The sequence below is a fragment of the Hippoglossus hippoglossus genome, chromosome 13 (genome assembly GCF_009819705.1).
Source record: "Hippoglossus hippoglossus isolate fHipHip1 chromosome 13, fHipHip1.pri, whole genome shotgun sequence".
NCBI classification, from domain to species: domain Eukaryota; kingdom Metazoa; phylum Chordata; class Actinopteri; order Pleuronectiformes; family Pleuronectidae; genus Hippoglossus; species Hippoglossus hippoglossus.
The window spans coordinates 24,396,285-24,416,950 of record NC_047163.1 but is presented as its reverse complement, the minus strand read 5'-3'; the positions used below and the strand labels follow the sequence as shown (position 1 = coordinate 24,416,950).

The window sequence follows — 20,666 nt, the reverse complement described above, 5'->3', positions numbered from 1 at the left end:
GAGCAGGGGCGAGAACAAAGAGCCAGTGATACAGCTCCAATAAATGTGATTGAACACGGACACAAATCGTCCCTTAGTGATATGGGCTTTTATTTTACAGCTGGGACAAGGGACTTTAATGACTTGGGCGGAGGCCAGCCAGGCGCTAAGACGGTCAGACAGTGGGACAGCGTGGCACCACTTAGCCCCCTGTCAGTAATGGACAGGACACCTCCATCCCTCTCCTCCATCACAATGGTCTGGCTCTTCCATCCCTCGTGCTGTGCTTTTCTGTCTGTGCTTCTCTCTCTCTCTCTCTCTCTCTCTCTCTCTTTCTCTCTTTCCCTCTCTCTCTCTCTCCCACACACACACACACATATACCACAAAGACAACAGACCCGGGTAGACTGAAGAGGCAAGTGGTGAGGAGAGAATGGGGTGAAAGGGCAAATAGAGTGAAAAGGGAGAGCGCCAGTTAATGGATAGGGAGGACAGCGAAGGCGCCATCAAAGGAGCCAAGGTCTTGTGAAAAGAGACAGAGCGACAGAGTGTGGTGACTGAGAGAGAACTTGTGGATCTAGAGATGAGTTGAGATAGTCATACCTCCCCGCTTTTTCCCCTCCACTAACAAAAGGGCCAAGCTCCCATTCAAGCCTGTGGGAATGGGCCAAATAATAAGAGCACACAGTGCATTCAACTTGACTCACAACAACAGCTGAAGGGTGACTACTGAGCCACCGAAGCATGCCTGTGCAAACTCCACTTCCAAAAACAGTTTAGAAAAAAGAAGGCATCCTTTTCATGTGCGAGTGTTTCAGTTTTCTTATCTCCAGTAGCAGTTGGTCTTCTGGAAGCTTATACTGTAAACATGTGCTGCTTGTTTGGTCGGCTGTTCAAAAGCAACCCAATTTTCATATTTTTTATGGCATTCAGAGTAATATTCACACTTACATACAAAGAGTAAAATCTGCCTGAATATTATGTACGGTAAGTGTCCACTGTGCCGAGCATGGATGCTTACTATGTGGTGGAGACTCCAGTAAGGTTGGGGGGGTAGGTAAACACTGTCACTTTGAAGGACAAGCTCTGTTCTGCGCCGTTGTCTCTTAAGATTCACAGAGAGAACACACAATGTTCAGCACGCGGTTTTTATTCACTGCTGCTCTCACTGTTTATCCATATGTCTCTTTCGTTCTGTCTTTTTCCTTCCGTCTCGGAACTGTTCGAAGAATAGACCCAAGACTGGCTGAGAATGAAAGTTGACATGACAGCGCAAATCCTCTAATCGTCAAGTTAAAAAAATAAAGAAAAAACGAATTAACCCATTGGTCATAGATTAAGTGTCAGATCCAGAGCTGATTGTAGGAGATAAAAGAGAAGCGATTACGGCAAAATGTTAAAGTAGGAAAAGGTAAAAAAAGAAAAAAAAAAAGACTAAATGTTAGAAAAACAACAAAATGTACAGTCATACTTGAGTACATGTTTTGACTAGGTTCTGCCTGGAAGCACTTAGGGACTAGAATGGCACTCGGTAAAGACTTGACAGTCCCCTTATGAAACCACATTCAAATTCACTAGATCCAGATTTCAGTTTGGATCTGAACCAAATTGCACACACTCATACCACTCCCCTTAACACGACAGCTTTTTTTCCCATCAAGATGCATGGATTATTCTCTGAGAAATCAATGCAAATGTTGAAAATGTCCAACACCACAATGTCAAAGAAAGTGGAAACAAATAAATCCTGGCTCTGCCCACTGTTTTAGATCTTCCCCAAAATGTAATGGATTCTTTTCCTGACTTCATCCTTCCATCAAAATTGGAGGTAATCTGTGGTTTCCGTAAACAGTGGTTTTAGTGGTTTTAGTGGTAAACAGTGGTTTCCGGTAAACAGTGGTTTTAGCGGAATCGTGCTAACTAGCAGACACACAAACCAAAACATACCCTCCTTGGCAGAGGTAATCAAGCAACGGATTGCTGAGCTTAACATTTTGCAACAAGTAGTGACGACCACAAGACACCTCACTTTTATTTAGGTCATTGCTCACACTCGATGCTGCAAACAAACATTTCATTGTCGGTGGCTTTTGTCCTTTTACACAATTTGATCTTCAAAACGTTTATATACATATTTGGTTCTGTGCCGGAATTACAATTAGGTCAGCCTATGGACTGACCCGGTGCACTGGCCAAGCATGTGCCCCGAGAAGCCAGCCTCTGATCTACTGCAGCTAATGATAGAACTGGCTAATCAATGCAGCCACATTGAGTGTCACTGAACTCCTCACACATACACCATATCTGCACACATGCACAAACACGCTGTAACCCCACCCCACCCCCTGCCTTGCACTTCCTCAGTGTGTCCTAATTCGCTAGTCCACTCTGCCTGCGGGTCAGCAATCTGTCTAGCTCTCATTAGAGATGTGTCGTAATTTGGAAACCCTTTTTTTTTGGACGAAATAGAAGAGTTGGATGTTTGTGTTGTGCCACATTTTATACTTTCAACTGAGGAAGGAGGCGGGCGACAAGCAGGACAGATTTTTCACTTGAACCGTTTCTATTCTCCTCCGTATTAGCAAACAGCAAACACTCCAGAGAAGTCAATTTTCTGGTATTTTTGTTTTTATTAGGTCTGTGACAAGATATGGAGAGACATCATAAAGTGCACCAGCATAGGCTGGAAGGCAAGTCCAGGAATCTGCCACTTTAATTCCTCACCAAGAAACTATTATCTGCCTTTTATTACCTGTCATAATGCTCCAGTGTTCACGCATGTGTTCAACTTAATTAAACCTAATCCTCCAGGAGAGAAAATAATAACAAACAGGTAGACTGATTGTGTTGTTTATTCAGCTCTCTCTCCTGGTCTGAACAAGGGCATGGTTGTAATTAATTGGAGCCTGGAGGTTGGAAGGCCTATCGCATGAGGTCAATACGGCGGCAAGAGCCACGCCTGTCCTGTAATAAGCTGACATAGTTACGGACATAATTGGCTGGCGCAGCCAAGCGACAAGGGCAGGCCGGATGGAAGCGTTGACCGTGGAAAATTAGAGAGGATGGTTTAAGATTGATCACCGAAAACCGGACTCCTCCATTCACAATAACCCACAAGGATTACAGAAAGGCAGGCGGACTAATCTCAGGGAAGGGAGTATAATTGCAGAGGCCATATCTCTCAGAGAGTTAGCTTTTTAAGCCAAGCCATTCGTTTGTGAAAGATGACGCTCTGTTGAACAAAAAAGTGGCAGACAAAGAACAAAGGGAAGATAATCTTGAACTGTTAATTATCCCCATGCTAAATGTTCTCTTACGTGCTAACTGGATGTCACTCTGCACACTGCCCTTGATATGAAAGTGCTCGTGGATATGCCTCCAGTCACTCAAGCTCAAAGCAGGTGGCAATAAAAGGAGGTCAGGATCCACGGCGTTGGCGGTGAATGAAGACACAATCTTCCCCATGCCCCCACGAGACTCAGCCAGGAGGACGATATTGACAGCTGCTGCTGTTTACCATTTAGTCCAATTGGAAAAGTGATTTCCATACAAACAAGCAATAAATTCTTACAAATTACATGTTAAGTGAATGCGCTTGATGCAAGGTGGCGGACTTCGCAGAATGAATAGGGAGCTGGAACTAGCGACCAATTACAGATTGTGGTGCTCTCACTGGACTGGGAGAAAAGAGGGGGAGAATCCCAATTCGATCGAACAGAGAGAAGATGGTTGAATCGAGCGTTGGAAAAATGAAAGCGAGCGAGAATGGAACGACTGGGTGAGTTGAGGAGTCGAGTTGAGAGCTTTGTCACACGTCTGCTCTATGTTTTCGGAGCCTCTGTGCCCTGGCTGGCTTTGAAATGCATGAGCACGTGCACGCAGCCCCCTTGTCTGTGTGATAAACTGCCACCCAGCTACTGTTTCCATCTTGTGCTGATATGGGACTCCACTCATCTCAGCAGTTGCCAAAACCCATCCATTAAGAATCAGCTTGATGCTCGGTGTGTCAAATTAAACACCCCTGAGAAGCATGAGTACGGCTTCTAAATACAAATAATTGGCAATCCTGTCAGATTTGTATGGGTTCAAATGAAATACGGTGTATGCGACAGTTTTGAAACGCCCAGTGTCCTGCTCTTGGACCACTGTTCATGGTCTGAGGCCCATTTCCCAAAGCCCCCTGTGGTCATGAATCATCATCAGAGTGGATGACATTCAGGGTACCGGTTGCTATAAATGCATGATTTGAAAATGTAAATATAGGCTGTGACGGGAAAGCACAGAGTCGACATTTTCAATGGGACATGTGACATTTATATACTGTATCCAGGCGATGGCCAATGTATATATAACTTCCCAAATAGATATAACTCCTATGAATTCCATTCAGCTCTAAAGGGATTGCATTTATTTTTAAAGGTTAGGGCATGTTAAAATTCCTTGATATCTCCTGCTGACATCCAACATAGTCATGCAATGGTAAACAATAAGACAATAAGCAAATCCCCCAACATTGGCAGTATATTTTTTGGTATTTTGCACTAATAGCTCTATTTTTCTCTTGCCATATATCAAATTAATTTAGTGCCTGATATGCAGTCCCGGGCTATTCGGATTTAAATAACTAATGAAGCGCTTCGTGCTGCCAAGCAGGAGCATCTGCTCAAAGAGACGCAGAGTCAATTTTCATAAATTTGAAACACCCTCTGGGGAATCACACAGAGAGGGAGAGGCAGGGTGGAGAGATGACGACGAGGATGGGAGGAAGAAGAGTGGGACAAACAAGGTTAATCTGTACATTGATGTTCAGCTACAGACCGATACACACCTGGAGTTGTATCCCAACACAACACCAGCTAAACTAGACCAGTCGCACATTCCTCCAGGTGATCAAGTCTGACAGTATGTGAGGCCAAGACCCAGCCTGCTGTGATACAACCAGACATAAATTAAATACTAATCATCAATAACCTGCTATGTTACGATACTTTATCACATCAATTTCACAAGTGGAAACTATCAGTGCTCGTGGAAATGTTTACCACCCGTCGGTTCATGTCTTGATTTGTAAAATAAAAACATAACAGCAGAGAGTAATTGAGCAATGTGAGCGTAGCAGTATGAAAAAATCCTGGAAATAAAAGTAATTCCATTCTCACCTTGTATTAACCTAGACTGTCGTCATGAAGATTATTCCAGACGACAGATGTACAGTCTGCTATCTTTACTCATTGATCACTGAATTACATTGAGGCCGACAAGTGACTCTAAGTGGGGCAAAGCTCCTTTAGTTCACACAGACATGGCAATATACTGAATGTTTAACACCCCCTTTAATAAGAGACATTTAAGCCATTATTTAATGTGTCTGCACTTTGATTGACAGTGACAGTGCTGGAGCTCATGCTGCTGTCTTCCCTGTTCATCATTATCGTGCTGCTGCCTGTTATTACTGTTCCTCACTAATAGGGGTGTAACGGTATAAATAAATCACAGTTCGGTACGTACCTCGGTTTTGAGGTCACGGTTCGGGATGTTTTCTGTATGTTTTCGATACAGTAGAAACAAGGAACAGAAAACATTAAACTGATCTTTTTATTCAACCCTGTTTAACTATGGCTTTGTCTTTCTTACCTAAGTAATTTTTACAAAGTAAAATAACAAAATAAACGCTCTCATGAATAAATAAATAAAAATAGTAAAATAAAAATCCATTAAGGTGCAGTATGTATAAAATTAACTGTACTTAAACTGCACCATTATTTTATTATATGATTATCATTATTAAATATATGAATTTTCTTCAAAATATTATTAACTACCACATAGTTTGAAGAGAGGGTTTGATGCCCTGCTGGTACTAACAATGTCTCCACTGTGGAGAACACTTTAACGCTAGAGGTTTATAAAGGGCTGGTGTGACTTGCTGGCTGAAATGCGGACGAGAGGGAACTTCTTAACGGGGCTCAATTACTTTTAGTGTGTGTTTATTACTACATATCATTTAGCTGACGCTTTTATCCAACGCGACTTACAATAAGTGCATTAAACCATGAGGGTACAAACCCAGAACAGCAAGAATCATATAAATACAATTAGCTTAATTTTTAGTGCAATATATAAGTGCAACTAACCTTTTTTTATTTTTTTAATATTGAGTTGACAATGGTTATTAGACCGTCATCTTCTTAGTCAAGGTGAAGTCGAAAGAGATGTGTCTTTAGCCTGTGGTGGTAGACTTTCTGCTGTACTGAGGTCTATGTTCGAACCCTGTGTTCTCAACAACACAGAACAGTCGCATGTCCGCTGCTATAAAAACACCTATGATGTTTGTTATTGCTTTGACACGGTCTGTATTAGGGGAGCTGGGTTTGTAAGGATCTCGTTTTTTCTAATGTTAGTGTTATTCCCGATGTTAGTGGACATCACTCGGGTGATGCAGTTTCAAACGAATCAGCATTTTGGATGTGCTACCAGCTACATATCCCATAGCAGTTGCGCAATGTCAGCTTTTGTACGATCCACTCGTCTTTGTCCGTCATCATTATAGTTGACTGTGAAACTGAAGCGTTCCCACAGACTTAAATGATGAGGGAGGGTCTACAGCACATCAGGTCCTTCGCTAAAGTCTTCCATACGCATACAAATAAGTTCCGCACAAGGACTCGCTGCATTCGTTTGGGTCTTGTGCGTACCAAACCTAAAGGCCCTAACGGGAAATTTTCAGTTCGGATTAAAGTACCATTACACCCCTACTCACTAATCAACCCCACCTCCAACCATTCATCCACCTGTAGGCTTCGGCTGTAGGACACAGGTGAGTCGCTTCACACCAAAGGCTCATTTATGCTCAACATTATGTTTGTAAGTTGAAATGGACAGAGGTGGCTGTCTGAAACCTGCGTTCGCTAATTTTGTATTTGAGGACATCTCCTGAAACGTCCATGCGTCCTTTACGTTGACATGGTTCTGTAGCAATTAATCCAACAGAGGTCTGACAACAGACATTGCGGCAGTGGAGGAAGACTTGATGATATATCGCTAAAGAATAAGGCAGGAGCAGTCGCGTTCTAAACAGCAAAGTAGCATCCGCAATGGCTGAAATATCCTCCTTGTGTCCTATCGGCTACACTGCCCCATACAATTTCCTGCGGTACTGTTCGGTTTTGTCTGTTTCATCGGTATCTGAATGCTTTCAGAAGACATGCACAAATATGGACAAGATGTACACAGAGCAAGGATAGAAGGGTCCATCTGTTTTGTAGCTAATGCATCTAATGTTGAGCATAAATGAGCCTTTACGGATACAGACAAAACAGGCTCAATGAAGCAGTGCCAAGAAAAATCATTAGGGGCAGTGTAACCAAAAACACAAGGACACATTTTCAACATTGGTGGAATATCTTGAGGGGAGACATTGCAAGTTGTTAAAGAACTACAGGGGTCTATATGATGTTACTTCGCCATGACAGAGGGAGTGGCTTTCGCTTCTTTCTGAAGAAGAACACGATCACAACCTCCTAACCGAACGCCATGTTTGTCCTCTCTGTGCTGCCCTCTTGTGGATGTCTTAACAACCACGCCAAAGTAAAGAACTCATGAAAATTGCATTGATTGACAGATCTATTGATCTATTTTCACAGGGCAGCATATACGATTACAGAGTTATCTGCACCTGTTTTACGCTTTTAAACCTTAAATTACACCTTGAAATTATGGCAATTACACATGAGCGTCTTAACCAAAGAGTTCATATATATCTTCAAGATGTAAAGATACTTTTTATCCCAAATATTTGGCTCATTTCCTCTGACTCAGTTTCAAAGAAACTTTCTCAAGAGCTTTTGCAGATGTACTACACTGAATCACTGAATATTACATGACATTTCATTTAGCTGAAGCTTTTATCCAAAGCAACTTACAATAAGTGCATTCAACCATGAGGGTACAAACCCAGAACAACAAGAATCAAGAAGGTACAATTTTCTTCAAGAAAGCCAAACTACAAAGTGCTGTAAGTAAGTGCCATTTAAGTGCTACTAGATTGCTAGTTTAAACTTGTATTCAAGGTATAGTCGGAAGAGGTGTGTTTTTAGTCTGCGGCGGAAGATGTGTAGACTTTCTGCTGTCCTGATGTCCATGGGGAGCTCGTTCCACCATTTAGGAGCCAGGACAGCAAACAGTCGTGATTTTGTTGAGTGGTTAGCTCGCAGTGAGGGAGCAACAAGCCGATTGGCAGAAGCAGAGCGGAGTGAACAGGCTGGGGTGTAACGTTTGACCATCTCCTGGATGTAGACTGGACCCGATCTGTTCACAGCACGGTACACAAGTACGAGTGTTTTGAAACGGTAATAACTAATGTACACATGTATTCATTTTGGTCCTGATATAGAAGCCATACACAAGACAATGACCCAAGACACATAATTTACTCTCATGCAAGTGAGTGAGGGTGGCCATTTTTATCACAGAATATATATTATAAATAATAGATTTAGGCCAATTTAAACATATTCAGTCATTATATGGATGTAAATGTGTTGACTTCCAAACCACAACATGCTTTGACATTTCAAAAAAATATGAAATACTGTAATCCCTATGTCTACCCTGCTGTTGCAGCACCTGGTTTGAATCTATAGCTAAGAAAAAAAAAAAAAAAAAAAAAAACTATCAATACGGACAAGCAAGACAGGAAAAGAAACCACTTACATGTAAAATGTTTTTTTCCATCTCAGAGAGCAGTGGAGCTGTGCCCTGAGGAAAGCTGCATGTACAATGTCCCACAATCTCCTGCTCGGAGGATGCATTAGTGAAGAGCACAACATGGCACATTACAGGAGGGCACATTACGAAGCGATCTGATGCAGATCGATAGCATTTCCCCGTATACATGAGAAGGCAGACCTTGGTGAAATGCACAGGGGTACAGCAGGGATAAGTGGGGTTAAACATGGTATTCTGTGTAGGACGCAGTGAGGGTTGTACGTTCAGCTGTAGGACTGGTTGTACATGTCAGAGAGTAACCGATGTCCACACCAAGTGCATGCAGGATTTACTTACAGTGCACACAGAAACATGTGTCGCCTTCTGAATGTAGAACATTGTTTTGTAAGTGGTTCCAACAAAAATCCCTTTCTTCCTAGATATTGAGACACGTTTAACAAAACTTCTCAATGGGGAAACGGGAAATTGTAAACAGGGCAAAACATTAATTTTATATATTTCGTTTTGACTGAGATAGTGAGAAAAAAATGTGCTACCTTATACTTGCAATCTGAATCTGTTCTGCTTCAAGCTTCTTTGGTAAATAACTAAGACATCATCAGCCTGACACTTTATCTCCAGTTGATCCTGTTAGTTGGAAACTCTCTAAGTCCAGTGGCTCTCTCATGCTCCACATCTACTTTCCCATCAGCTAATTCCCTGCACAGAGGAGTAGACGTGCTTCCTGCCGCTTGATAGCTGTGATCTGTAATATTGAGGGAGACTGGCAGAAATTACATTTGGAACTAATGTTGCTCATGGTGGAAATAATTTGGATTCAAATCAGTGCAATCAGAGGCCAGTTCCTGCTAAAGTCGGCACGCTTCTTCAAAAACCTGCTGAACGGTGGCTCAGATGTTAAACATGACAAATTACCGAGTAGACGGCCACACTGGCGCTCCAGTCTGTAAAAGAATCCAATCCAATATTCATGCAATGCACCATTCACAGCCTGTCAGTAAATTTGGAGGTATGCAGCAGCAGTCATGAATTAACAAGTTTAACCTTAATCAGCTGTGTGTGTGACAGAGAGTTTGTAAGCGTGAATTAAGCCAATCAGTGCCATCAGGCCATTGGTTGCATCTCAAATCTATTCATCCGTCGTCTCCCTAAACCCGTTTAAATTACCACCATCACCCTCGGAGCTCGCACACCCTTCACAATATGCATTGATTAGATCGGTTGCATCTTGAACAATGAAACATGGTCTCTGCATGCTGAGAGAAATAAAAGACGTGTCTGTATAGACACACTGGGGAAACACCTTGGAATGTGGGTGAATAATATATGCAGAAATGTGAGGTATATGAATGGATGAATGAATGAATTCATGCATGTTGAAAAACAAAGAGGATTATCTGTTATTTATCAATAACCATAGAAATCTAAAGTAAATTTAAGAAGTTGCCTTTGTACTAAAAATATAGAGACGGCTTGTTGCATTAGTAACAAAGCGTAACAAGATATCGAGACAAACATATTCATCATATAGTGTAAAGCTTTTTACTTTAATTAAGCATTAACCTTATGAATACATCTTGGCTGCTGTCGCCTCTAATCTTGTGTACATAATTTTTTTAAAGCAATTATGGATGGGTGAACCGTGCCCTGTTTATTTTTGCCAATTATCAGCATGTTGAATTGAATGGAGGGAGATATCAAAATACAATAAGCTCCTATGGATTTGCTATCGTGTTTTTTTTTTTCCCACTCTTTCTTTTTTTAGTCTCAAAAACGTCCTTGTTTTTTTTCTTAGTTGAGCTCTATCCACCAGAGACAGGACTTGCAGTGGTTCAGCGGAGCAGCACACATCAGGTAAGACAGCGAAATATAGCAAGCACTTAAACAACACTGCACATATGCTGAGAAGACGTGTGTGTGTGTGTGTGGGGGGGGGCGCAGCTATTTTCTTTAAATCCCCAGTTTTTTTTCCATTTCCAGGAATTCTTTGAAGCAGCGAACTCTGCCTCTACAAGATGTTCAATATTGTTTTTTTCCCCAAGATCAACGTTAGCCACATCACACGGCGCCGCAGTCAAAGAAGAACTGTGTAAGACACGGCTGCAATGAAAGGCGGCGCACATTTACAACAACGGCTAATTAGGATTCCCTTTCGGGAAGGCGCAGTGCACGTTGCCGCCCAGAAAAGAAAAAAAGAAAAACAACTTTGAAAGGTCTGTGTCTCTCAACCCTCCCTCATATGTCAAAGTTCACGATATGATGAATTTTACATTAACACTGTGTCATCTGCTCGTGTAAGTCATTGTACCGTAATGAGGCAATTTATCTCTTCTCCAAACTACCTTCCTTCCACTTGGTTGGTATAAAAACAGCTCGGAGAGATCTACGTCTACAACACCCTTCATTCTGCCTCTCAGAACAATGTGCAGTAATTACTAGAGGTGGGTGGTTAAAGTTTCCGTATGCTAACCTTACATGTGTATGTCTGCGTTTGAGATGTGCGAGCATACTCAATCACTTCTACCTGAAAAGTTGAATCCACACTGGTACGTTCCCCTGCTGCAGCTTGAAGCTTACCCTAATTATTGTTTATTTATAAACTTTGTATTATTAAAAAACCTTATTTGCCCAAAGACATCAAGTTATACCACACTTTGAAAAGGAAAACAAACAAACTCTGCACAATCTGCAACAAGGAGAAACACGCTCAGCAAGTGAAATACCAATATGTGATCTGTTCTCATTTGCTCCCACGCTTAGAAAAGTCGGTAGCATCTGACTAATGAGCTCATTAAAGAATCTCTCAGCACCTGAATGTTCAATGGTTCCTTTGCATTGGCGCAACAGTGTGCGAATGTGTCAAACATGGTTATAAAACAAAGGGCAACACCTAATATGAGGGGGAAGCTACTGAAGAAACTCATGTCCATTCTAAATCCAGTCATTGCGAATGATCATTTCTTTCACATGTAGCGGTTTTGAGTTTACCCTCATTCATACAGTAAGTGTTCGTCTCCTTAGTGACTAATCGTCTTATTTATTCACCCTTCACGTCCTTTCTGAACCATCAGTTGCTAGGGGAGATAACACAATAGGGCTGAACAGTTTGCTCTTTTCAAGGCACATTACAGCCAAGGAGATTTAAGATGCAAGAGAGAAAACAGACGACCACTTAAAAAGGAGGGGAATAAATAATCACAGCTGGTTAACGCCTCCACAAAGCTTTACCATTCTCTGAGAAGCAGTTTTGAGGATGTAAATGCAGTTAAAGAAAAGTAAGATAATTGGCTGGAGTTGTTCTCGGCCTCTAATGTGTTTAGACTGTGTGGTTAGAGGATTTTTAGTTCGCAAGGCTCATCTGGTGACTATGGGAAAAAATAAACAAGAGGCATTCTACAGGTCTATTAAAAAAGTAGGGTTTAATCTATTTGATGAGCTTTATTGCATCAGAAACTCTCCGATTAGTGGCCTGTAATTTAGATTTGACCCCAGGTTATCAACTTTATCCCCTTCACATTCTCATTTGCATGTTTATTTCCTGTCAAAGATCCACATTACTGTGTAGGTTTAATGAATGAATCAATGGTGTTCCTCTCAACCCAAATAGTAACGTCAATAAGGCTGCCTATAAACAGTACTCTGCAAGTTTAGCATTGGATGATCATGAAGGACAGTTTATGCTGTAGCCGTGTGCCGGGCCATACATCAAGTTGACCTAACTAGAATGCAAAAGATCGCAATGCGATTCACTGTACACATGATGGATGGAGAGAGAAAAAGAAAGAGAAGAGATATAGATTTAAAGGTGGATTTAAAGGCAGGGTTGGTAATTTGTTTATAAACCAGTTTTTATTGGATTTGTTGAAGTTCTGTCCACAGCCCGATAGACATGAAAAGATAAACTCATCTCTAAAAACAGGGGAAAATAGCTGGTGTGTGTGGCCTTCGCAGGACGGTAACAAACACAACCAATTGGCCCGAAATAAATGATTGGTCAGCATACTTGACCCACCTGATACTAGCTGACCTGAATGCCTGCCCCATCAGGATTAGCAATCGTAGCTTTAAATAGTAAATGTTAAGTTCTACAGATATGTTTATATACTAGCGTACAGTGCATGGGCACAACCAAGGTGACCCAAACTGGCTACATAGATCTATCATTCTACAAATACCTGCTGTGACATCACTGAGTAGGAGTGGCCAACAGAGTAACACATGGTAACATTTAAATTCAGTAACAGTTCAGCAGCAGCTTCCTCTCAGCGATGAACCCTGTCGAATTTTCCAAACCTATATTTACTGAGAACAACAATTCAGTATCACCACCCCAACAAAACAGTGAGTATGAACACCCTCTTCCATCAACTGTGACTCTTTAAAATTAAGTTTGCTCCTAACTTCATCTATGTATAAAAGAGTCTGATATATAAATAAGGGCAGGTATAATAGTGTGTCTACTTGCCTTGTTATGGTTGTGTGATTCAGTGGGAGGGAAACATTTGTTTTCCCTCTGGCCTGAAGTTAACTTTTGGACCGGCGGTGCTTTGCGACGTCTGCCTGATGCGAGACGCTGAGAGGTGTGGTGAAGGTACTGTGAAGGGTCCTTCGTGATGGAGTCTGCCTTTAAATTTCACAGCAAGAATGTAAAGGTCTGACAGGTGGCTCGGAGCGGCCTCTGTGATTGAGTTTGTGTGCGATGGCTTTTGTGATCTTTTTCTCGCTTCTCTGTCTGATCACCTGGATGTTTTATTGAATGTGAGGAATGATTCAATGAGTGACCTGTACACTGCTGTCTGACATTAGAACCCCTAAGCCTTCTCAAGCGTGACATGCACTGCTGGGCCTTTTTTGAAAACCCTTGTGGAATGTTGTGTGAGGGACAGATGATGGTCGATGGCCCTGGTACTTAAAGGGATAGTTCACCGAAAAATGAAAATTCACTCTTATCTACTCACTACTATGCAAATGAGGGGGTTGGGTGAAGTGTTCGAGTCCACAAAACACTTCTGGAGTCTCAGGGGTAAACTTTGAATCAATCGTGACCTATTCTTCAGACGTAATAAAACAGAAAAACACAACATGCGTCTATACTGATTGTATTGTGTCGTCCAAGTGTCCGCAAGCCCCGTCATTCATGTTCAACTCGAAACGGCGTCTTTCACACCATTTTGCCTAATTGTCCTCTGATGTCCTCGATGGAGGCACATTCACATTCTCACGTGCACACTCAAATACCGCACACACTCTCGCCCAAGGGCTCGCGCGGGGTGCGCGTTTGTGTGGCTACGTCCGCTAGATTTGCCACTTCCTGTAGTGGACGTTTGACCTAAAACTTGGTGGAATTGACGCCTATTTGAGTCGAATATGAATGTCGGGGCTTCCGGACACTTGGATGACACCACGTGAGCAGTATGGAGGCATGTTATGTTTTTTTATTGTTGTTTTATTACGTCTGAAGAAGTGGTCACTTTGGCTGAAACACTGTTTACCCCTAAAACTCCAAAAGTGCCATGTGGACTGAAACACTTCAACATCCCCTCCATCCGCATATTGGTGACTAAATAATGATAAATTATTTCATTAATAATGAAATAATAAATAATTTCCATTTTTCGGTGAACTATCCCTTTAAAGATCTTGACCTGTTGGACCACATCGCCCTGCTGTGCTGCACACTCCTTCAGTACACAGCTCTTGAGCCTGTCTGATACAGGAGCTTTCCTCGGATGTAAGTTGGAAAGCATGGAAATGACCTTTGGGTCCTCCACACTGATTGGTGTAGGGACGTAGCTGGTGTTGGTCAGGGTCCAGTCCTCAACGGGGTTAGTCCCGTTGAACCTGGCATATAAGGTGTACAGCTGTTCTGGGAAGGAGGCGGGGTCTGAGCACTGTATTTGGAATGGTTTCTGAGCTCTGCCCACCACGATTTTAACAACCTGCAATGACGTCCGTACATTACCCATTACTCATCTTGGTCTTATTCGGGAGCTTTGGATTCATTGTTTCATTTTTCAGGACCCTTTCATTACTTCTGTAGCTATTAGACTCTGAGCTGTTCAGCTGATCACCAGTACAGTATGGCATGTATGAGCAGAAGCATTTGGCAGCTCCTCCATTCTGCGTGCCGAGGTGTCCTTGGGCAAGATACTGAACCCCAAATCGCCCCTGACAGCTGCTCTACATAGATGCACTGGATGAATGTTTGTGTAAATAGGTGAATCGCAAAACTGGTGCTGCAATTGGTCATCAAGACTAAAAAAGCACTATGGGATGGCCGCACCAGCAACCACACACACTGAAACTCGGTAACATGGTGGTAACCTCTCTTAATTCCTAGTTTGTTTCTCTTTGCACACGCACCCACTTCATTTATTAAATAACTGGACACAGATTTTGGTTTCATACAGCATACTTTTATTTATTAAATCCTTTTTTCTGTGATAATTAATCACAGTTTTCTTGGAGTTACCAGTTCCTGGGGGTTGCTGCTGGAGTCATCTGGCCATTCATCCAAGGGAGGCCCAGCTGCAGCAGACAACCTTAAATGGCTTTAAGCATTAATTGGACTGCACCATGTCTCGTGTAATCATGGGGAGGGACATTATTTCCTTATTTCGATTTTTAGTTTCTTTGATTATTGTTTGATGTTTATATTTAATTATTTTCCCTTAGTTAATAGTATATGGTCTTATACTGGGGTGTTATGTTGTGGCTGTAGTTTGTTTTCAATGTTAGTATGTCTAAGTCTATCCCCCTTTTTTGTTTTGAGTGGCTCGACCAGCCACTATACATTTTCCCCTGTGTCAGTTGAGGGGCAGTTTTTTTGTGGTGCTGTTAACTGGTCTCCATCTGTTACTGGAGGCTAGTTTGATTAATTTACCTTTTTACTGGCCCAAGGGTTGTGAAGTTTATCTTTTTGCATTTTTGTTAATGGAAACAAAATTTGTTCAAAGAAAATCTGTGGCTCTCTGGTCTTCCTGCTCGGTCCCTGACACACTATATACAGAAAATGTCTATATACAGTATATATATATATATATATATATATATATATATATTTTTTTTTTTTTTTAAAGTAGCGATTTAGTAGCACTTATATGGCACTTACCTATAGCACTTTGTAGTTTTGCTTTCTTGAAGAAAATTGTACTTTCTTGATTATTGTTGCTCTGGGTTTGTACCCTCATGGTTGAATGCACTTATTGTAAGTCGCTTTGGATAAAAGCGTCAGCCAAATGAAATGTAATAATTTCCGATTTCTACTGTAATATATCATGATTTGAGAAACCAAGGGGAAGGTGGGGTTTGGGACATTTGCTATGGGTATATTTGTAAAGCATAAGTCCTGCTTTTTGTCAGGTCAGGTTGGAAATGTGTGACATAAAGCTCCAGCTCTGGAAACAGCATAGCAACATCACAATATTTAAATTTCTCAGCAAAAGACAAGCTGACAGCGTTGCTGCAGCCATTTGCAATGTTTTCTGCTGCCAGTGCATTATCAGGGCCAGGGAAACAGGCAGTAATCAGAGTTAACTGTGTCATGATTTTATAATGCTGCAAGCACACAAACTGTAAAGTTGTTTGCCTATACATCATTTACGGCCACGCTAAGCCGGCTCACACTGATTGTCTACGTCAAAACATATGAATGTAAATGTATCTACATCCTGTCCTCCACTTCATTGAGACAAAATATGCTTGTGCCTCCAGTACTAAGTCAAATGTGATTGGCACAGAGAATTTATCCATGTTCGTAGTGCTCAGATACTGTTAAAACAGGTACCCGTTTTTAATCACTCCTCTTGATCGACTTTTCTTTTAAATACATTTTCCTCAACAGACATGATGTTAATTATATTTTACGAGAGGCATGTTTTGCCTCCCAAAGGTCAGCCCGGGTGTAGATGAGTGTTCCTGGGTTGGTGATGTGTGGATCTGCTAATAGAATCCACCCAGGTTGGTTGTAGAGCACATAGTAAAGTCCACAGATATCTGACGTTTCGTATCCGAGCACATACGCTCAGACAAAGGAGCGCCCTGCCTCTCAAGGATGGTACACTACGTAAATATCAGGGCAAAAGAAAATAGGAAACCAGGAGGAAGGAGAATGAAGGAAAGGAATGCAAAGAGAGGTGAGGGCTGACTCATCAATGACTGAAATGAAAAGACGTAGCTGACAAGTTTGATTGGCTGAGGAATGAAGTTTTCCACAGTAAAGAGCCCACTAACCCTGGCATTCACCACTGCAGCAAAGTTTGACAGCCCACTATTTCTGTAATATCTCCTCTCTTTATTTCTACATTGGCATGCAGCGTGTTCCATTACTCCGGAGCGCAATATTTTCCTATGCAATTCAATTTATCATGCAGGAACGCTGACAAGCACTCTGTCACGCAACCATACTGTCAAAACAATTACTTCTCACGGAAAACAAGATGCAGAGTGTGACCAGGCAATCCACTCAAGCGGCCACAGACCATTAGCCTTTCATTAGCGAAAAATAGCAAAGAGATGGAAGAAATACATGTTTAATTGCATTGTACTATGACAGATGAAGAAATGCGAATACATTGTTCTTCTATTTGTATTTCCTTTTTCGGTCTTTACGTTTGTCAGAGGGCCGAGCACAGATAGAGTTGATTTGCACATGTTCTGTGCATGACACATGCTGACCCTAAGTGTCTGTACGCCCCAGTAAAAACAGTGTAAATGTGAACATCTAGGACAGCAGTAACAAGTCTTCAGTCGCTGCAACACCGGCCAAACTGTGATCTATTTCTGCTCTGCCACTGAGGATTGTGGGCTTCATACTATATGATATACTGTGCATATTTACGTGTATGTGCGTGTGTTCAAGTTAATGTATGCATGGCTGAATGTGCGAATGCTGACTACATGGCTGGGAACCAGATTAATGGAGCCTCTAAGGAAGTTTAATATTTTAATCCTCTAGGTGGCATTTCCAGAATGTTTGTGTCACTCATATATTTTTTAGATCCAAGCTGGTTAGCCATGGCAATTTTAATGGGTTTTAGTGGGTTCGTAAGTTGTTTCTGAAATACATTTTTTTTCTTATTTCTCGAAATCCTCTTCATGTCATAGTAGCCATCAATAAATAAAGTCATCAGAGAGAAAAAGTCGAGGTCTGTGGTCCACGTGGGACTGGAATAAATATTACCAGTCATTTCATACGGGCTGAATAAAATGATTGGTCGGCCTCTAGAATTTATCAGGCAATGAACGTTCATGTGTTTTGGGGGCGTAGCTTTGACAAGAGGGCTAATGGGAGGGGGGGGTGTTTTGTAGCCTGCTCTTGCAACGTTTTCCAAGATTACCAACCCTAACTTTAAATGACTGAAATCTATTTCTTGCTCATCCAACTGGATAAATATACATTGTATCTCTCAAATCAGATCTTTAAGTCAGAACTCTCTGCACTGTTATTTGTCAGCGATCAGCTTGGGGTTATGTGTCCAGACACCGCAAACCTATCAGCATGGGCCGGTGTAGTTAGCCAAATATGGCGCCAGTGACAATGGATTTGACAGGATCGATATTACTGAGTATCTCGAGCGTCCAGACAGAGACACATTTGTAGAGATCTGATTGGAACAGCGTTTAAAAACAACTCCAATAGTGGTTTGGATCTAATTTACAAAATTTTGATTTCATTCATTTGATTTTTGCTCCAGAGACTAAAATCAATCAGTATACGATTTAGACGTGCCAAACAACAGATTAGGGCTGGCAGTCTCAACAAGGCAAGTGTCAGCACTGAAACTGTACCTTCTACTGGTCTATACAAAAATAATATGCTGTTTTTACTCTGTCAATGCTGTGAGTATTCTGTTTAACTCAATATTATAGCAAATCACAATTACACATTTAAATCCATAGCACTTACAGCAGTATTGAACAATCCCAGAGACGGTGCTGGAATTTACTTTATTATGGGAGTTCGCTTTGTGCTTGTTTTTCCTGGGGTGAACTAAGCTCAGAGCATACAACTATTATCTATTTATCTATGTATTCTTATTAGCTACTATCCTTAATAACAGATAGGATTTTTCTTTCGAAATGTTCTAAATAATAGAAACATGTATTTAGAGGTTTTTGAGGTCATCAACAAAGAAACACAAAGTGTGTGTCTGTGTTTGTGTGTTTGTGTGTGTGTGTGATCGGTGAGTACACAACCACAAGCTAACAAACCAATATGCAGCCAATCAATCTTATCTGTTCTGCACATGTGCGCACACACACACGCGCACACACACACACACGCACGCACACGCACACGCACACACACGCACACACACATACACACAATGTGGACAGACTTATACTGCTTATGGGCATGCATTTGATTAGCAGTAACCTAGTTCAATAATATCCACCGCATGTAGGTCACTATAATCTAGGAGCCGTATGGTGGGTGTGTGTGTGTGGGTGTGTGTGATGAACCTGCTGGATGGCAAACGCAGCATGTCTACGAGGCCACTAGCAGGGGCTCAGCTTGTAGAGGTCAAACGTCATTGCTAATGGAACTACGTTTATATGATTCAAATTCGTATTACATGCAATTATAAATCACATGAGGGAGTCTGTGTTATAGAAATTCACATTTATTTAGAGGTTGTTCATACTGGAAAGTGGCATAAAAAAGCTCCATCGCTGCCCTAATTAAACAGCACACATGTTGATATCTGGTGTTCACTGTATATTCACTTCTTTGATAACAGCCAACCTGCTCTTCAGAACAGGTGTGCTTGAGGCATAACAAGATCCTGTATTCTGATTTGACAACATCTCTCAGAATTGACACTAACTATTCTCACTGAGTAAACTTCAGTGCTGCCAAGTGCGGTTTTGCCAGATGGCCAGTACACAATGTTTGCGGATCAAAAAAACACCATTAGCTTATTTGAAGTGGCACTCCAGCTGGACGTTGATTTCTGTTGGCAACAAGATGTTAAAAGAATGAGAGGGATTTGATGTTGGGGGACAGGGGAGCTGGGTTTAAGTCATGGCTAAATAATAGATAAGCCCTGGCAGGCCTTGGTTGGCCCTGTTAAAACACGAGTTACTACAGCATGTGGTGCTCAGTGCGTGACGGTCTAACGTTCAGCTTCTTCAAGTTCAGCCTTTTTTCCCCTTCTTCTTCATCTCCTCAGCACTCTGTCGCTCTGGTTGCAGGGTAGACCGTCCACTCGGTACGTGTCTGCTGAATCATGGCCTCAGTTCAAAGAGACAGCAGCACTCAATTAAGAAGTGATATCAAGGGAGTTGATACCAAAAAAAACAACTCTGATGACTTGGTGAACTTCTCACTCCCCTAACGGTGGCACGATCTCGCTCAGCAACACCGAACGAGAAGAGGGGACAATTTGTACCCAAACCTAGGAATGTTTACAAATATGAGCCAGTATAATGAGACTGTCTAAAAAGATCTCCCAGGGAACAATCCAGATGAAGAAGTGCTCTCCTATTGCAATCAATTAGACCAAAGAGGATTGCTGCCCCCAAATAGATTTGTTATTGTGATGAGCAGATCCTTTGTAAAGCAATACAAATGCAATCAAAGGTGTTAAACAATGCAAATATTATTATATATATATATATTTTTTTACCAGGAGTTGATCAAGTTATTTGTTTCATGCATCCATCATCCATGCATGATGATGATGATGCACACAGGATATTAAATACACAAACACTTCACAGTGTGATCTAAATACTTGATGAGATTCATAGACTCACGGGCAGCTGAACCACAACATAACATTTTGGAAGGTTGTACAATACAAAGCAGATAGGGCTGGACAATATGGCCAACTATTATATGAAGATAGACAATTTGATATCAGTTGATATGGATAATTATCTCGATAAATATGAGATTATCATTTCTGTTGAGTCGAAAGGCTTCTCCCTTTAGAGCCGGATGAGACGTGTGCATC

General features: G+C 41.6%; 1 protein-coding gene across 3 annotated transcripts in view; it reads right to left on the bottom strand.

Moving 5' to 3' along the window:
* lsamp (limbic system associated membrane protein) overlaps nt 1–20,666 on the bottom strand; it is a 607,348-nt gene that overhangs the window by 169,019 nt on the left and 417,663 nt on the right. The gene's annotated exons all lie outside the window — the stretch shown is intronic.